This window comes from Hyperoodon ampullatus (genome assembly GCF_949752795.1).
Source record: "Hyperoodon ampullatus genome assembly, chromosome: 9".
Taxonomy (NCBI): Eukaryota; Metazoa; Chordata; class Mammalia; order Artiodactyla; family Ziphiidae; genus Hyperoodon; species Hyperoodon ampullatus.
Window position 1 is genome coordinate 13,573,727 of NC_136922.1, and position 16,535 is coordinate 13,590,261.

The following is a 16,535-nucleotide window of genomic DNA, read 5'->3' on the forward strand; positions in this document are numbered from 1 at the left end:
CGCAAATGAAAGAAACCAGGCACAAAAAGTCACATATTATATGAATTCTATTTACATGAAATGTCTAGAATAGGTAAAGCTACAGAGACAGAAAGCAGACTGGTGGTTGCCGGGGACCGAGGGGAGGGAGAGGAGGAAATAACTGCTTAACGGGTATGAGGTGTTATTTTGGAGTGATGAAACTTCTGGAACTAGACAAAAGTGGTGGTTGCACAACACTGTAAATGTACTCACTGCCACCCAATTGTTCACTTTAAGATGGTTAGTTTTATGTTGTATGCATTTCATCTCAAAAACAAAAAACCCCCAAACTCTGCAGAAAGTAAGGGCCAAGACAATCCACAAACAGAAAAATCAGTTTCAGAATAACTGAGAGTTACCTTCAAAAGCCTTCTTGGAATCACCTAAAGGAAATAATCTTTACGTTAAGGTAACTAAGGCGACCAGCAGGAGAGAGCACATAGGCACTCACTCCAAATCGGAAGTCCCTAAATGTGACCGATTCAGGTCCACAAAGAAGTGTTAATTTGTCTTGAACAGACAGCTGCTCCCACCACCCCACACACGGGCACGAAGGCTGCCCTGGCCACTTACAGATGGGACTCTGAGGCACAGCTCCCCTCTGCCAGCCCCCTCATTCCTGATACAGCCATCACTTCCACCGAAGAGACTCAGGTCTTAGACCATGAGGTTGGGACAGGGTCACAGACTCCCAAAAAGCAAGAAGAAACCCCACAGGTAATCATTCTCTGCTACCCGCTGCTGGCCCCTTCCAGGGCTGTTAGCCTCTTCAGAGCTGTAGCCAAGGGGCCACCCAGCCTGGCTTCTCCACTGCAGGCCCCGAGCTCTCCAAGTTCACAACAGGCCAGAAAGCACCACCGCCGGACAGTCTCCCCTACGTGAGCTGCTCTGTGATGCCCGCACGTCCATCCCATTTCTGCCCTGTGGGGGTCACCTTGAACCAGTCCAGTTTCCCTTCTATAGGACACCTTGCCAAATGTTTGTTCCCCGAAACCTCTTTCTCCGGGATAAATACTCCCAGACATCTTTTAAAATCACTCCTCACAAAAGGTCATTTTCACTATTCTCCTGATCTCTGGGTCCCCTTTGGCTCTGACTGTGCTTCCTAAACCGTGCCACTCAGAAGGGAGAACATCACAGGTAAAGTCTGGGCAGCTCCCAGCTGTCTGTTCTGGGTATCATTCTCCTGTTAAGGCCACCAGACATCCAAGCTAGATTTCTTATTTCTTTAAAAAAAAAAAAAAAAAATTATTTATTTATTTTATTTGGGGCTGCGTTGGGTCTTCGCTGCTGCGAGCGGGCTTTCTCTAGTTGCGGCGAGCGGGGGCTACTCTTTGTTGCGGTGCGCGGACTTCTCAATGCGGTGGCTTCTCTTGTTGCGGAGCACAGGCTCTAGGCACGTGGGCTCAGTACTTGTGACTCGCGGGCTCTAGCGCGCAGGCTCAGTAGTTGTGGCGCACGGGCTTAGTTGCTCCAAGGCATGTGGGATCTTCCCAGATCACGGATCGAACCCGTGTCCCCTGCATTAGCAGGCGGATTCTTAACCACTGCGCCACCAGGGAAGCCCTAGATTTCTTATTTCTGAGGGCTGCATCACCCCTGAGTCTTATTTCACGTGCTTTACTGCCAAGCTGCTTATCCACAGGTGTCCTTTACAAATGTCATCTGGTCGGAGTCAGTCCACTGCTCTGGCCTGGGGAGATCTTTCTGGACTCTGACTCATTAATATAACTCTTCTCTCTCCTAAATCTACTGCTTGAAAAATGGGATAATCCTGCCACTAATGCTATTCTTCTTCCAAATCCTCCTTTATAATGTGGAAGGGGACAGGGCAAAGCGTGCACCTCGATCTATCCCCCAGGGTGACAGCGACCTGTGCACAGTGCTCCAGAGGTGTGACTCTACTGAGCTACCTGCCATTCAGGGCAGGTGTGTCACTTGGCCACACTTCATCTTCCCTGGTACGGATCCCATGGATGACTAACAAATGAGGCTGACAACAGCCCTCTTGCTACCAGCGGTTGAAGGACTAAAAGAAGTAAAGCTCTTAGCAGTGCCTTGCACACGGTAGGCAATCAAATGTGCCTTTATAACGGACAAGAAACACAATAATAGAAGAAAACCGGTTTTCCAACTCCCAAACTACCCTCCTTACTGGCAACCAAGTATAGACATTAGGCAGCTGAAATCGATACAAAAAGAACCGGTGCCCAAGGGCTGGTGTCTGAATCCCCACACCCTCCTTCCAGAATCTCCACGCTCTGAGTTTAATAATACCACCCTTCCAAGGCTATAGGAAGGAGTCAATGAGATCTGGCATGTAAAAGAGGTTTAAAAGTTGAGTCAGGCTATGCAAACATAAAAGAAAAGTATTATGATTATTACTGTTATAAATCTCTCCAAGATACCACTTCCACTAGCAGAAACCTGCCTGTTAAGCCAAGGAAAAACCGACACATGCACTCAGGCTGCCAGAAGGCAGGTCTTTCAGCTCAGAGCAGCTGAACTCCTGCAAAGCAACTTCCCTTTCCCAAGGATGGCAGGATTGAGAGGGTTTGACCAATTCAAATGCAAAAGCCCAAGGGCGAGGATGACTGGGAAACTTCTCAGTATTCACTGCCATCCCTCTCCAACACAAAGGCCTGTGGGTTCCCTTCATGGCTCTTCATTCACTCTGGCCACGAGGTTATCTATACAGTGGGATGGGGGCACCCGTAGTCACCGCTAGCTGAGAGGCACACAATCCGACACACACCTCCAACCTGAGGCCTTCAAAAGGTGAGTCTCCAATCCCATCCCAGCCTGACAGACAGGAGGAGGAAAAGGGGAGTGTAACAGGGGCCCCATCCATAGGGGCAGATTGGAATCAAATCAGAACAAAGAGTTTCTTAACCTCTGCGTTGCAGCTGGTGCATCCAGTTTGGATGGGGCACTGAGAAGGCGAAGGTCTGATGGATAATGTGCGTGCCGGAGCTTGGGCTCTCCAGCTCCACCGTGCAGGCTGAGCCCCCATCCCATCTTTATACTGGGACCAAAGGGCGGGCTCGACCTGTCCCCACCAGCTCAGCGGGGCTACCGTGAGAAAGCACAGGCCACGCTCTAAACCGTGGAAGACCGAAAACAAGTCTCATCGTTATTCTCCACAAGGTTAGAGGAAAAAACTACACAAAATACAAAATAAACCACCTCACTTTATAGAGATGAGAGAAACATGGAGGAGAAAAAGAAATCCACTCGTGGCAGCCCTGGGCAGTGAGAATTATGTCACGCCTCGGCCTAGGTCACATTTACTACCTTGGAAATTTCCGTTTCGACCGTCCATTTTCATTTCATGTGTAAGTTGGTGATGCTGGGGTGGGTGGGTACTGGTGAAGTTTGTCAGGGAGGGACCCACATACCTGGATCAGGGGAGACTCCCTGCTCAGAAGGCCTTTCACAAGGCCCAGATGATGGGCCTTTGTGATTTGTTTGGTTTAAAATATTTAAGCCGAGGCCCAGTGAAGTGTCTCATTTACGACGTTCTTCCTGGACCATTAGACGGGGATTCCACACTCTTACGCTGATGAACGTGCTACGTAGCCATGCAAATTCCGGGAGCGCAGACACGGAGATGGGAGGTGCTCAAGGTACGCTCTCAAGGGCCGATTTAATTACACAGCCATTCAGGGGGCAAAGCAGACCAATTTTTAGCCAACTGTTCTAGTAAATATTATGGGAAGCCTTTTCATAGAGTGCTAATGCTGGCTTAGTGATTTCGATCGTGCCCGGCTTCAGTTCTCACGCAAACACGCACGCGGTCCCCAAAGATGCTACCGCCAGAGCCAGAAAAATCAAACAGATTTCAGCCAATATGCTATCTTGCCGTTGAATATTCTTATTTCCTTTTAGTACTATAAACCCTTCAGTATCACTGTCATTTACATGAGGACAAACTGGAAAACCCACTCACTTTCCAGCGACCGGTCTTCCTCTGCCCCTCCCCCAGGCTCTCGGCAAGTCCCGCCGCCCGGCTTCTGGGCCGGCGGCACTGCTCCCCAGGGTTGGACAAAACCACCACCACGAACCCATTTCGGACGCTTGAAACAATACCCAATCACTGCATCCATTCTCCCAGAGCGTCCCAGAGGAAATGGCATCATTACTTTCATTTTACTCCGTTTGTGACCAACCAAAAGCAAACAACACGTCCTGAGACAATTATCAGGGTATCTGATGTCGGCGGCTGGACAGTACGCTCGGGAATGTTATCAAATGACCTCGCGGAGAAATTAATTTTCAAGAGCTAAAATAACCTTCTGCTGCACATGCCCGGCCGTTTCTCTAAATGCAGAAACGGATTTCACTTTCAGCAGTTAGAAAACTCTCAGGCATGCCCGTTTTTTCAAAAAAGTCTATAAATAACCCAGGATCAGCAAAATTTATGCAAAACATCCTGCTAGAAGAAATGTAAACTAAAACCACTTACAGAGAGACTCGGGCTGCCAACTTAATCTGATTCTACGACGACTGTAAACACGTTGCACTTTTGGAACCTGAAGCGATCCATATTAGCACGGATGCCATCACAGAAAAGAAAAAGAAAAAAAAGGAAGCAACCGCCCCCTTCCCACACTAAACAACAACAAAAGCCCGGCCCCCAAACAGAGCACCGTGATTCGGGGTTCGGGGTTCTGCACGGTCCAGGACCCGACGGCTGACCAGCTGCAGTCAGTACCAGCTTGCACACGCCAACTGTTTTGACTACAGGCACTTGTTAAACACAGAGTTTCAGGTCCTACCAGTTGGACACCAGAAGTTCATAGAACTGACCCAGTGCCAAGAACAACAAGCCCAGAAAGCGAAACGGCTGCCTCGTGCGCCGCAGTTTTTGTTAACTGTTTATGCAAGCCCCAGAGCAATTGGGTAACAATTAAGAAGACAACCAAACTTAAATAACAAAAGCAGAAGATTACCACCTTGAAGGAAATGTAGATGTTGGCAGATAAAGGTCAGACTTCAACCGAGTTTACTGGTGGGGTGGGGGGTTTCGGAGAGAACCGGGTGGGGGGAGGGGCAGATGTCACATGACGAACTGCGGTTATTAGCAGAAGGAACTGGGTGCTTCCTTGAAGCATCTGTTTACTTAGAGGTTGACTCAGATTTTGCAAATGCTGAGGCCTTGGTACGCATCTGGGGGGATTGCAGAAGCATTGGAACTTGGATGTTGGTAAATCCCATAGGAGAAAAAAAGGGGCGTGCCGAATGCAGTTTTTGAGACTCGGAAAGGAACTTCCAAGTTCCCTGCTCCGTGCAGCGAGGCCACTGAGCCACACAGGAAGCAAATGATTGAGGCACATAAGAAACAAATGGAGGGATAGCGTCCCTGGGCTTCTCTGACCTGGTCCTGAGAAAGGTTTCCCTTTCCTCTTTGAGCTTAGGGCTGCTGTGGCCAACCTTCCTCCCTCATCCAGACTGGAATCTGTGTTCTCTTACAGGTAACAGTGAATCGAGTATTTCATTTTTCATTTCAAAATAAAAAGGAACACTTAAATCACGTCTTTAACAAAGTTTTTCATTTCTTTCCCAGAATGCATTAAGCACTATTTCATTTTTGGACCAAGACAATTGACCAGACGAAACTTTAGAATTATCTGAGCATTTGAGAAAAGTGATTTCCAAGAGAATTGGGCTGCGAATGTAAGAGTGAGAGATTTTTCATTGCTGAATGGGTTCAAATCTAACCTCTGCCCCACCCCCTTCCTATCTATCTATCATCTATCTATCTATCATCTATCTATCTATCATCTATCTATCATCTATCATCTATCATCTATCTATCATCTATCTATCATCTATCTATCTATCATCTATCTATCTATCATCTATCTATTTATCATCTATCTATCGATCTATCGATCTATCATCTATCTATCTATCATCTATCTATCTATCATCTATCTATCTATCATCTATCTATCGATCTATCGATCTATCATCTATCTCTGATTTGAATAAAATGTTGCCCCTTCCCCACTCCAGAGGTTTAGGGGAAAGTAATGAGTAGGTGGAAACAGGTTGCTTATAAAAGTCATTGTAACCACAGGCCAGGTTCATGTTTATTCTGGAGAGTAAATGTCGTTCCCCTGGTTCCGGGGGTCACCAGGGCAATGTGGTGGATATGAACCCACACAGTAGCTGCGCCTTCCCTCCCAAAGGAACCTACATTTTCTTACAAACTATATGCAGACATGGTTTCACTGGGATCTGAAACGGAGCCGCCCTGGAGTGAAAGCCAGCAGTTTGCCTGACGGATCAAGAGACAAGAGCACAGGCAGCTTGCAGCCTCCCAGACAAAGGAAGGCGAAGTGGGGGGGAGATGTTGGGGGAGGGGGAGAGAAGAAGGAGGGAAGGGTCGGGTGGGACAAAGTAAGGCTCACACCAGCCCCCGCCCCCTGGATTGACAACTGACTTCTTAAAGCGACCCCAGAATTTTGTGAGCCAGGCCTCTCACTTAGAACTCCACGGCTTACGTGTCTCCTCCCTGCGCATTCTATTATTTGACTCTCAGAAACATCCTAGGAGATGAGAGAGGGCAGGTATGATTATCCCTATTTAACAAAGGAGGAAAACGGAGGCTCAGAGAAGCCTTGGTCTCAGCCCCACGAACGGTGACTGTGCTGGTGTGGTGCTTTATTGCCTGCAAAGCGTTTTAAAAGTAGTGGGCTTTATTATTCCCATTTTCACAGACAAGTAAACTGAGATTTTGGAGAGGCTACAAATCACATCCAAGGCCACACTGCAAATCATCAACAGCATCAGGTCTCCTAACTCCTAACCCAGTCCCCCTTGCTTGCCTCTATCATGTTTCCAGAACACATAATGATAGACCTGAAAAGGCCAGTAAAGTTGTTTTATTATGAAAGCACAGCATCTCCCTTGATTTTCTCAAAACTCCCTGTCTCCATGGTTTTTCAGTTCACAGATTGCAACTCCCTGAACAAGGAGGTTTCCTCTCCACATTGTGGGGAGAGCTCCGGCCTTCTGCACTCCCGAGCTATTATTTCAATGCAAAGCAAACACCTCCACCCAGTTTGCACTCTGTCTTCCTTTGATTTGATTAGTTCACCCACGTGCTAATCCCTGGCTCCTCACCTAATCCCAGTCTAAGCAGCCACCAGAGCGGATGCCCCAGCAGGCCTGCCAAGCTGTGTATTACATAGCCTGCATCTCCAAGGTGTGCTGTCTCGCATGTAGAAGGGATCTGGCTACATCTTTTCTCCAACATGTGTTTCAAAGTTATGCTTTTGCTGGGTTCTTTTGTTACAGAGGCTGATGAAAATAATGGACCAAATGAAGGCTGTCACTGTTATGTTCCTTGCCTGTGCCAAGTGGACACACTCCCAGCTTGATAGAGGGTGACATTAGTATTCTATGACACCCATGAGCGGGCTCATTGTAGGTCTGGGGCATTTCCTCTGAGGAGATATGGTAGTGAGTTTGCCGCGGGGTTTGTAGGAGTGAACGGGGACGTTTGTCAGGAACCCAAGCACTCAGGGCCATGATCAGAGATGCCAAATGGGGACTGCAGGACGGGAGAGGTCAGGAGGTGATGATCAGAAAGTCCTAGAACGTTTTGCTGCCACTTTATGAACCTACCTCTCCCCCTTCTTTCTCCCTGAAAACACAGCACAACAAAACATAGGACGAAAAGCCAGGGAAGCTGGATGCCAAGGTGGACTTCATGTTGAATGTCACTAAAGCAGCCTAGGTCATGAAGACTCATCAAATCCACGTGCCTCTGTTGGCGGGAGAAGCTCTGTGATTAGATGCAATGCACAGGTGGCACCTCCCACCGGTTTATTTGAAGTTGTTTTCGTAACCACAGGACATTTGCATCCATGCTGCCTGAAAAGAATATGGGGCCTGGGTAAATCAGAACAGTCTCAGCAGGAAAACTCGCTTGCTTACAAGACACGAAGTGAGGAGAATACTTCCACGTACCTTGTGACTCCTCTGAGCACAGAGATCTTTTTTTTTTTTTAAAGTAGGACAAACGGTTTGACAAGCACTGACCTATGTAGGAAAGACAGGATAGGTTATTTAAAATCAGAACTCCTGAAAATCTGAGAGGCATGGCCTCCAAATCAGTAAAATTAGTGACAGTGGGCTAATAGAGAAATATGGAATATTAGCATTAATTAGTTGTTGTAGCTGGTACCGGTGTGCTTAACAAAGGTAGTTCTATCATAGGCCAGACAAACAGCACTCTGCTCATGGATATGGTGATTTTGGGAAGGCTGGTGAGTACAGTACATCCAGCCCGGAGGACGACAGCGATGGAGACAAAGCTGGGGTCCCCTGCCCACGCTCTGGGCATTTAGATGCCCCTCCAGGGAAGGGAAGGGCACTGCATCAGAGTACATATACAGAGAAGGAACCTGGGCAGGACCCAGTACGGTCTTAAAAACATGGCCTGGATATGTGGAGAGCTGGTCAAAAAAAGGACGGAGGCCTGAGCTGTCAGGAGACAGAGAAGTAAGGTAAGCATGGCCATAACTGTGGCTGCCATTGGCTCCAGAACTGACTTTACCCCTGATGTTGCCCTGTAGACTTCCAGGTCAGGACCTGTGGCTCAGCTGGGCACTCTTCACTTTTGCCCTGTTACCTGGGTTCACAGGGACTGGACCAGGCTGCCTGATCGTACCTGGAATTGGCTTTTGGCCTAATCCTTTGTAATGTGGACTCATGACCAAAGCCAAGGGGACAGCTTTGCACATATGGGGCCACAGACCCTAGATTCTTCAGGAGAGAGCCAGTTTCAACCAGCCTTAGCTGGCACTGCACCACAATTAGAAAAAATGACTTTATATTTAAGGTCAGTAAATGTGGGTTGACTAAAGTGTGAACCAATGGACCTCATGTTCCTTGAGGGCCCATTGTGAGTCTCACTTATCTTTGTAATCCAGTGCCTGGCCAGAGCATGGAAGGCTTGCTATATGTTGTAAATAAAGGTTTTGAATGAATGAAGTTCCACTTAATGTGAACCATCATGAGAGATGTATACCTTATTAGGTACACCTGGAAGGTGAATATCTTTTTGTTAAGTATGTATAAAATTTGGTATTTTAATTAATTTTGTTTTCATTAATTGTTTTTTTTAAAGTACAATGTTTTATCTTATTATTATTTTTTCAGGTTCCTTTTTTTCCCCCCCAGTCAAAGTTGGTATTTTTAAAAGTTGTACTGTGGTTCAAGTTAGGGAGAAGGTAGAAAGGCTTTCCACTTAAGATTAAAAATACTAAATCTTCAAAAAAATTGTAGCCACTTTGTAACAGGAATCTTTCCAAAGATCTTCATTCTCTTGTACTTTGTCCTCTTAAATGGTATCCTTTGAACATTATTTGATCTTTTTTTTTTTTTTGATAACTCAAGGTCACTGTTAAGGGCATTCATTTCTATACTTTGCTGCAAAATAGTGATATCAGGGTCTACCATAGCTTTCAAACTTTTTGACCCTGATCCATCTTAAGAAATGAATTTTACACGGCAGCAACCTAGTATGCACATATGTATGGGATAAAAATTCCAAAAGGTAAGATTTATCTTTACTAAGTGAAAACCACTCGAACATTTTCTCTTGCTTATTCCACGGTTTAAAATGTTGGTCAGGGATCCCTGAAGAGATCGCCCCACCATCACGAGCAGCACCTGTGGCGTACAAACACTGAGACAGTACACGGGGCTTTTGTCCCTGCACAAAAAGGGCTTCAGCGTTCCCACTTTCGGCCTTTTACTTTTTCCTCTGCATCTGGCACCACTTTTATTTTGTCAGGGCCTGACTCCACAGTCCTAGTCCACAGAGTTCTAATTTGCCAAACCTGGAAATCAGACCTTCCAGCTTGCCAGTATTACATCTAAACTAAGTGTAAAGTATTGCTCCATGAAAGCCTGCGGCGTGCCCCATGGATGCCTCGTGGGGTTGGGTGTTCTTATGTGCTCAGAGATCCTGGCGGGGCTCCCAAGAGCTCTGCTCAGTGGCGGAGTTCCTGACACTGAGGTGTTACTGGATGCGCCATGTGTAAACGCCCGTGTGTGAACGTGAGTGTTTCTCCTTTGAAAGGAGTATTCTGATGACTGAGCCTCAGGCTGGAAGGGCTATTGAATAACAGAGGCTCCTGGCAGCAATGTAGCTTCGTGAACGACCAGCTCTGGGCTCCAGTGTATGAGGAAGTATTCCCTAAAGTAACTGACCCTACTTCAGGCAGTTTGTAACAATGCAGTATTTCCATTTGGACTCTGAGCTGCCCTTTGCCCTGTAATTTACAGCTCCTCCTAGAGTATACTTCAGCTCTAAGGAGTCTTCTCAGCTAAATGCAAACTAATATGTATATGAAATGCCTCCTGGTGGAATTTTGAAGTGGGGTATGCGTGTGTATGTGTGTGTGTGTGTGTGTGTGTGTGCGTGCGCGCACTGAGGGGGTAGATATATTGATTTTTAAAAATTACAGCAAAGGGGGTAGATACTGTGCCCTTAAAGAAACGCAGATAACAAGCAATCAGGCACTGGTTAAATAAACTATTGGAATGCTGGGAAGCTATAAAAATGATGATGTAGATCTATATTTACTGAAATGTGTCCACAATAATTGTAGACGGAAAAAAAAAGTGGATTTCAAGGCAATGTCTATAATAGGATTCTACTTTTATTTTTTAAAATATAAAATATATGCATACAGATACACATGTACAACACACAGACAAACACATACACACAGAAAAAAGACTGGAAAATTTTACACGGAAATACTTTTTTTATTTCCTGATATGTTGGCAGTTCTTACAATGCACTAATTTTATAATAAGAAAAAAAAGCAATTTCACTTTGAAAAAGTAAAATTCTACAGTATTATGCAAAACAGTACTTCTGTTTGGGGGCACCCCACCCCATTCTCACCTCGTGACTGTTCCCATGGGAACACTGGCCACATCCACGCATCCATCCACAGGGCAGCACACACAAGCTGAGCTTTCACACTCGCCTCTCACTAGTTACGACGTCTCCTCACACTTTTGAAAGAGTTCTACTCATATGTAGAGGGGTAAGTTGAGTCTTTACTGGAAAATTTTCACATTAATGCATATGAAGGCAAAGGAAAGGCTTGTGGTTTTACTTTTAAGGGTCATGTTCTCTTCCCTGATGGAATTAGGGGAAATGTAAATCCCCAAGCAGATGGCTCTGCTAGTCACCTCTCTGGCAGAAACAGGCTACCGGTATCTCCATTCTCCAGGAAGACAAGGAAAGAGCTGACGCCATCTGGATTCTGAAGCTAGTTTTCTTCCAAGCCAGAGTCAATTCAAGGCATAAACCGACGTTGGATTTAACAGGAACAATCCCTAACTTGTGTTCTCTCTACAAAGTGTATCCACATCCAAGGGATAACATTCACCTTCATAGTGTATTCACATCCAAGGGATATCGCCCCCAAAAATGACTAGGAAGGAGGGCAAGCAAGTGTGGTATTCTCAGTTGACAAATGAGGAAAATAAGATTTATCAAGGGGAGGCAGTTTGCCCAAGGCCACCCTATTAGAGACAGGCTTCAAACCCAGTTCTCCTGGGTTTGTTCTCCATGTTTTTTGCCGTTGCATTCTCTCTATAAGCAGAGTAACCATATAGCTATTATCCTAACTGGACACTTTTGAAAGTAAAAAGCAGTGCATTTAAGCATGGGCCCCAGAGCATCAGGTACAAATTGTGACTCTCCCAGGCAAACCAGGACTTATGGTCACTTTAGATATAATCCGGCCCTCCCCACGCTGCTCCCCCCATCATACCTTTTGAATAGGAGAGAGAAATGGAACATGGTTACGTGTCTAATTTACCTTAAAGCACTTGGGTGCGTAAATAAATAAATACAAGAGAAAATAAGAGTACTTGAATGTAGCTGGTGTTTTATTGTGTTATGAACCAGTTGGTCTAGGCTGTACCTCTAGGGGTGATCAGCTCACATGCTATGAAGAATACAAAGTCTGGATTCGGCAGCTGCTAGAACCCGAGAAGGTCACACTCCAACACTGGCTACTTTAAGTCCTTTGGCTCTTTGGATAAACGTTCTGAACATAGAAAATGGGCTTTTGTTGCTGAAACCTGGGACTTAGTATAATGAATGCTAGAAATGGGTTCTTACTGGTAAAATTAAAGGTGTTCAATGCATGTAGCCTGGCAAAAAATCTTTAGCGACCTCCCTACCCTTGTATAAACAGGGCACTCGAGGCTGCCCTGTGTGCAGCTGTCACATTAGGAGGGTTGATGACAGCATGGTGCTGACTCAGGGAAACAGTCCTGTCTCCGGAATATTGTTGCAGCTGCCTTGAGGGAACCGTTTCTACAAGGTATGGTTGGAACAGCTCGATGGAGAGAGGGCTGGGGCTTCATCAAGTTCACCAAATAGGTTGAGTGAACTGTTTTCTTCCTACCTGATAAACATTTGTGTGATAAATGCCTGTACCTGCGGCAGACTTCAGTCTAACACTCTCATTCGTTACCGCCTGGTGGCTAGGCTGTGGGGTAGAAGCTAAGTCTCACCACCTCAACCTATTTCTACCAAAAAGAGCCAAGAGTTGTGCGTGGTCAAACCAGCCCAGGTCAGTCCAAACCAACACGCCTCTCGGGGAGGCTAACACAGGTGGATTTCAGCACAGGATCCCTTAACACCTGGTCCTCTTTGCCAGGTTATGAGCTTCCTGAAAGGGAAGACCAGCTCTGTCTTGTTCACTACTCTAGCCCTTAGCCTCACACAGTGCCTGCCCATAAAAAGCGTGTGATGGGTATTTGTCCAGTGAATGGGTAAATGAGTAGGAATTCTGTTACTTCTAGAATCGATTTCATTAACTGTAAGCCGCGATTGTTTGTTACTCCACTGGGGGCAACTGACCCTCAAAAATCATAATCCATTGCTTGCCCCGGATTAAGTTAGTACCTTAAAAAGCAACAGATAAACTGGTATAAAAACCACTGGGATTACCTTGTTTTACTCCTCACCGAAATGTGATGAGATTGGTATTATCATCCTCATGTTCAGATGAGGAAATCAAAGACCAGAGAGGCTAAAACTTAAGTTAATAAAGCCAGACCCAAGCACGCGCTGCTACCCAGAGGTGGCCGTCACTCAGCTTTGCAGGGATTTTTTTCTTTTCTTTTCCTTTCTTTTCTTTCTTCTTCCCCCCCACCCCCGTTTTTCTTTTTTTTTAAACTACTTTTACTCTGCTTACTTTATGTCATGCTATTGAACACACATCTTTTTGGCACTTCACCTTATTATTATTTTTTTAAATTAATTAATTAGTTTTTATTTTTGGCTGCGTTGGGTCTTCATTGCTGTGCCCGGGCTTTCTCTAGTTGTGGCGAGCAGGGGCTACTCTTTGTTGTGCTGCGCGGGCTTCTCGTTGCAGTGGCTTCTCTTGTTGCAGAGCATGGGCTGTAGGCGTGTGGGCTTCAGTAGTTGTGGCTCGTGGGCTGTAGAGCGCAGGTTCAGTAGCTGTGGCACAGGGGCTTAGTTGCTCCGCGGCATGTGGGATCTTCCCGGACCAGGGCTCGAACCTGTGTCCCCTGCATTGGCAGGCGGATTCTTAACCACTGCGCCACCAGAGAAGCCCTCATCTTATTTTATCAAATGTTTTTTTCTGGGAGGAAAGCTGGATGGATGTTGGAATATATGAACCAGCTTTCTGGCTCTTCTGCTTTTAATTATTTGGATTGACACGTGACACTGAGGGATGTCTAATGGCCTCTCGTGTCTTTGAGCTGCGGGAGAATCTACCACAGCTTTGCTGGCCTCCAGGGCCCCAGGCCCTCGGCGGCTCATCCGATCCCCTCCCCATCCCCCCACCCTGGACGACTGAGAGCCTTTGTTTTCTGCCTCTGGGCGCTGGTGCGCAGGCTTCTCTCCCTGGAATGCTTGTCCACCCTTTTGTTCTTCACCTTGGCTAACTCTTTGTTATTTTTCAAGACCCAGTTCAAACATGACCACATTTGGAAAACCAAGGAGCGCCCTGTCACCCTGAACCTCTGCAGGTCTCATGGGAGTCCCTTCTCAGTGCTCCCAGGCACACTGCACACACCTAGCGCGTGGCTCTGGAGCCACCGATGGACCCGCCTCTCTCTTCCTCTGCGCCAGCAAGAGCCGAAGTCAGGGGCCTTGCCTTAGTGCTGGCGCGCAGCAGGCACTCAAAGTGTGTTAGACAGTGAACGGATAAATCAGGAAATAATTAGCCAACTCACAGGAAAGCACACGAAAACGCAGGGGTCAGCAGGCCAGCAGTTTCCAGAGGTCTGAGGGCCAGCTAACCTTAATTACTTGTTTTAGCCAGTGGGCTCCGAAATACTTTTTGAAGCCTAAGGGAATGAGAGTGGGTTTTTACGAGAGGCAATAGACTATTTAATTCTGAGCGCTCCACTCCTGTGCCTGTTCTAGAATAAATCTCTGGAGAGGTTTTCCCAGTGCAGCTAGGTCCCACTCCCTGATGCTGGGCCAGCCGCTGGCCTCCCCTTGGGGGCTTGGGGTGATCTGAGAGCACCCACGTGACAGGCTGCACTGGCAGCTCACAGAGCCCTCGCCGGCTCTGGGTGCCCATCTAAGCCAAGAAGTTAGCATGTCCCAGATGCAGGCCAGCACATGACCTGAGCAGGGCCACAGCTTGAGCCAACCGTGGGCCTTCAGCCTAATGAAATAAACAATTCCCAGCATAGCCTGACCTTTCAGAATGTAATGCTTTCTAACCGCACTGTGTAGATAAAAATAATTTAGTGATTTCCTCCCACTAAACTCTTGGGCACAAACCAAGAAATCTGCAGTGTGGCTGCTCTGATGCTACTGTACAATTGCAAATATTTAGGCTTCTCTGGGTTCTTATCAGTGTTTATCAGCAGGGATGCACCTGGCTTTTTTTTTTTAATGAATTTACTTATTTATTTATTTTAAAAATTTTTGGCTGTGTTGGGTCTCTGCTGCTGCGCACGGGCTTTCTCTAGTTGCAGTGAGCGGGGGCTACTCTTCGTTGCGTGCGCGGGCTTCTCATAGTCGTGGCTTCTCTTGTTGCGGAGCATGGGCTCTAGGCGCACGGGCTTCAGTAGTTGTGGCACGTGGGCTCAGTAGTTGTGGCTTGTGGGCTCTAGAACGCAGGCTCAGTAGTTGTGGCACACTGGCTTAGTTGCTCCACGGCATGTGGGATCTTCCCGGACCAGGGCTTGAACCTGTGTCCCCTGCTTTGGCAGGTGGATTCTTAACCACTGCGCCACCGGGGAAGTCCCGCACCTGGCAGTTTTGGTGGGATAATTCTTCCCTGGGTGGAACCATCCCATGCACTGCAGAGGGTTTAGCACCTCTGATCCAATCGATGATATGACAGCCTCAAAATGCACATTTTCAAGCATTCCTAGGGGTGAGAGGAATTGTGAGTACTGGGATTCCCTGTGGGGTTAGCTGTGATTCATTTTGCAGCAGGAGAATCTTGGAAGGACTGCAGAGGCCACGCAAACCAGGGGTGGGTTGGGACAAGGCCCAGGGAGTCAGAGCACCTGACCCAGGGAATACTCAGACCAAGCGCTGTCTTTGGGAGAAACCAGAGGTCCTGAGAGCGGTGAGGATGCCTGGGTGCCTTGAATGAAGAAGTCAGGCCAGTGAGGGAGCTGGCCTCACAGAAGCAACAGATTGGAGACTGAGCAGAGGTCAAAATGGTACAAAAGGGACAAAGAACGAGCGGGGAGAGGGGAAAAGCCAGGGCAACGGCTCTGAATGTCAGCTACAGTCAGCAGCCATCTCTCGGCCTTCAGGGGCATATGTAACAAAGGGACCCAGAAGGCCACTGATTCTGGACAGCACTAAGGCTTTGAAGGTTTCATGTACCAACTAGCTCTCCTCCCTTGCCTGCTCTTAAGAGAGCAATGGCAACCCGACAGCCACCCTGTCACTGCCACCAGCACCTCTGTGTCACATCCTGCAAACGTGACCCACCGCAGACAACTCCCCAGTCACTCAAAGTGACCTTCAAGGGCATCTTGATCACAAAGCGGGGAGAAGCTCTAAAGCCAGCCAGGGAGAAAACCCCGCCAAGGCGCCGGGTAGGGGAGCCATGGGCACAGGACTCAGTGCCAATCATGCCCATTGAATGGCTAGATGCTCAACAGCCCTAGTAGGGGGGCAATGGGCAACGTTGCCGGGAAGCTACTTATTCTTTTGTCTCATCTTCCTCACTTGTTTTAAATTTGTTTTAGCTTTTGCTCTGTTGTTTGCACCTTTACAAGCAGCCCTAAGTCCTTCTGCAACAAGGCCGGGTCTAAATAAATAAAGCGAAGAAATAAGATACGTGGCTGCACTGTCAGCACCGCCAAGCTGAGCGTGAAGTGTGTGGGCTCCGATCTAGGAGCCAGGAGGTGTTCTGCAGAAGTGGTGCAAGAAAGAGGGGAAACTCCCTGCGTGTCCTGGAGAATATAGAGGAGACCGGCCTGGACCCTGGAGCCTGGCTCCTGCCTTGTCC

At 47.2% G+C, this 16,535-nt stretch overlaps 1 protein-coding gene across 6 annotated transcripts in view; it reads right to left on the reverse strand.

Annotated features, from left to right (window-relative positions):
* ATXN7L1 (ataxin 7 like 1) overlaps positions 1–16,535 on the reverse strand; it is a gene marked incomplete at both ends in the record, with an annotated part of 243,549 nt that overhangs the window by 66,595 nt on the left and 160,419 nt on the right. The window lies entirely within an intron of this gene.